This window comes from Cryptomeria japonica, chromosome 1, assembly GCF_030272615.1.
Source record: "Cryptomeria japonica chromosome 1, Sugi_1.0, whole genome shotgun sequence".
Classification (NCBI taxonomy): domain Eukaryota; kingdom Viridiplantae; phylum Streptophyta; class Pinopsida; order Cupressales; family Cupressaceae; genus Cryptomeria; species Cryptomeria japonica.
In genome coordinates this window covers 252,963,279-252,966,830 of record NC_081405.1, presented here as the reverse complement: position 1 = coordinate 252,966,830, position 3,552 = coordinate 252,963,279, and positions in this window count along the sequence as shown.

Sequence of the window (3,552 nt, the reverse complement as noted above, 5' to 3'; positions counted from 1 at the left end):
AAATAGTGATAAGATGCATATTTATGGTTATTTGTTTATTTATGAACTTTTCTTTACATATATATGTAATATGATTCTATTTAGGTCAACCGATATCAACCGTGAGAAAGAACAAGCGAGGAACGATGGAACAATGAGAGGCTCAAAAGGAAAAACAAAGGCAACATATGAAGAAATTGCGTGACATAAGAACAATGGGAGAAGAAGGTATGTCATCCCCAACATCTCAATTCAATTTACCAAACAAATATAATGCACCTAATGCAATTGAAGAAGAAACATTTGATAATTTACCATTTGAACCTAATGCAATTGAAGAAGAAACATTTGATAATTTATCGTTTGAACCTAATGCAATTGAAGAAGATACCGCATTGAATAATCAATTAAATGGTGAACATATTACACCTTCTCTACTTGATGAATTGAATGTACATAATGCACTGATGTTAACACCTCCTAGAATAATTCGTAGGAAACCAAAGTATCTAATTGACATTGATGAGAATATATTGAAGTCAATGCCCAATAAAATGAATGAATGAACTTGTAGGAGAATGGTTAAAAGAATATGGCAAAACTATTTTAAAAACTTAAATCAAACTGTAAGATGTCAATTAATTGTTCAAATGATTAAAATTTGAATTTTAGAGAGACAATGAAAATTCTAGGCCTAAGATCATTTGAAAGTAACAGTGAAAGAACTATTGTCAGAAATCTATTTGATGCATATCAATCTATTGGTTCAAAATCACGTAGTAAAGATTCTAATGCTACTCGACATGTCATTACATCAACCATAATGAGCAAGAAAATAAAAAAAGATCGTTTGATAAGCAAAACAAGTAAGTCATTAAACGTTAGTAGAACAATATTAAGTAAAGCATTAAAGAGGCGGGAACAAATAGAGGAACCTAACAATAATTCTCTTTGGGCATTCTCGGGTAGACTACCATGCAAAGACAAGGTTGTTGTTGATGCACTAAAAACATTAATTGAAAATTTTTGGCATGACAACACAAGAGTATTGCCCAACCAAAGAGATGTTATTAGAAGGTGAATTGCGTCTAAAAATTGTGAACAACATGCGAACACTATTTGGATATGACTCAAACTAAATTTTATGAAGGATTCCTTCAAAAGTTTCCTCAAATAAAAATTTCTCAAAGATTTTTTGAAATGGCAAAACCTTTTATATTAAGATTAATCATGTATGCACCATGTGTTGTTGTAGGATGCATATTGAATTTTCCATGCATTATGATATTTTTCGTCATATTTGTTCTACTTTGCACACTAACGATGTTTTGTAGGAATGTAATATACAAGCACCTCCTAAGTCGGCAAGAGAATTTCTTTCAAGTGTGCTATGTAATAGACATGATGGTTGCATTTATTATAAGATGCCTTGTTTGGAAGGTTCTTGTGCTATATGTGGTGGTTTGCAACGTTTACCAAGATGAGTACATTTGGAGAGCACACATGAAATTGGTACGAAACTAGTTTCTTTCTGAAAATACAAGACAGTCACATATGGAGTTAAAGATGGAAAAGATTTGAAGAGATGTGAGCTAATAAAAAGTGATATATGTGTAGCTCAATTTATGAAAATGTTTCAAGAGAAACTAGTTTATGAGTACATAATGCATACACATAGAGCTCGATGGTTAGATGAGCAATTCAAGTTATGTAAGGACACATTTTCTCTTGGCACCATTGTCTCTATCGTTGATTTCGCTGAAAATTATACACTACAACCTCAAAATGAAGTGAAATCCATGTATTATCACTCTACATAAGTTTCTATTTTTGTACACATAGCATTCATGCATGCAGATGATAGCACAGAGGAGGATAGAAAGGTTGTAAGAGAGTATCACTTCTACATAAGTGATGATCGTACTCATTCATCGGAATTTGTACAAGGATGCTTTAAATTTTTCTATGATAGTTTAAGGGAAAGGAACATACGATACAACCGAAACTTAATATGGTCAGATAATTGCACCGCACAATTCAAGAATGCAAGGATGTTTTATTGGTTGACAAGGATGCATGTGACAAGCGGTGTACAACATTTTTGGAATTTCACTGAGGCTCGACATGGTAAGGGAGAGCACGATGGTGTAGGAGCATGTGTGAAAAGAGCCCTAGCCAGGGAAGAATTGAAGTATGAAGGTGGTGCTGAGTTGGTAGATGCAAAAACAATTGTGCGATGGTGTAAGTCTACGATGGGTGCAGGTAGTCCAAGTACGTCACTGGTTCGTAGATATTTTTGGTTGATCACTGAATCTAACATTGAAAACTATCTAGATTGTTGTACAGTTGTAGGATCGAGTGACATGCACTCATTTATGAGTTCAAATTCAAGTTCACTGGTAATTTATATGAAACAGATGGTATGGTTTTTCTCTTCATGCATGTATTATTTGTGGGAAGAATGTGAATCACAAGAGTGGGTTGATAAATGGTCTTGTAGACCTTTGGTTCCCATTCATTCATATCAAATTCCCAAAGCACTACAATTGAGCTAGATGGAGACATCAGTGGATTTTGACCATGTATCTGACCTAGTGGATTCAGGTGATTTTTTGATTTAATTTTTTTGCAAGTATTCTTTTTGGTTCATTTTGTTGTACATAATACTTTATTTTTGGTGTTAATTAACACATTATAAAATGCAGGTCATGTGTATGCAGTTGTTGTAGAAGAGAACAATGAAGAAGGAACAAATTACTATTTGTGTCGTTGTGTTGAGCCTAAAAGAAAATTGACAACCACAATCATTGATAGAGAGGGTATTGAGTACCCAATAGGGTTTGTTGTCGTGACAGGAACATGGCTTCGGAGATACCCTATCAATAATTATGATGTTTGGTTGTTCGAGGACTTTAAAACACACAAACATATTCTTCATTTCTCTAACCTTGTTGTTGCAACAAATATTCATTTGATGAAGTATCGTGGTAGACCTCATAACAAAATTTTATGGAAAGTTCGTGAATCTGACCACGAGGCAATACTTGACACAATACGGGTTAGAGTCGATCCCGAAGGCTCACTTGATTGATTCTACGGTTTAGAGTAGAATGATTTTGAGAATTTTGTATAAATTGTCAACAAATTGTTCTGTATTTATTTTTTGTATATATAAATGCCCATGAGCTGATTTTTACAAGTTTAGGGGCATAATTTTGTATATTTAAATGGCAATGAGCTGATTTGTACATATGTACATGCCAAATTTTGTATATTTAGATGGCGATGAGCTGAATCGCACATATTGTAATGTCAAATTTTGTTTAAAATCCCATGAGATGATTTGTAAGACATTTTTTTGTATAATCAAATAGCCAAGAGCTAATTTGACCATATTTTGTGTGTCAATGTCTTGTGACTATGTTTTGAGTATATGTGATGTGTCCCTGGTCAATCATGAGCATTCTTGATTCTTTTATAATCATGGAGAATTATTTGAGTCATTATTGGGTCATAGGGGTCATAGATTGAGACTAGATACAATTTGAGCAAAAATTTTCATTGTTGTCAAAA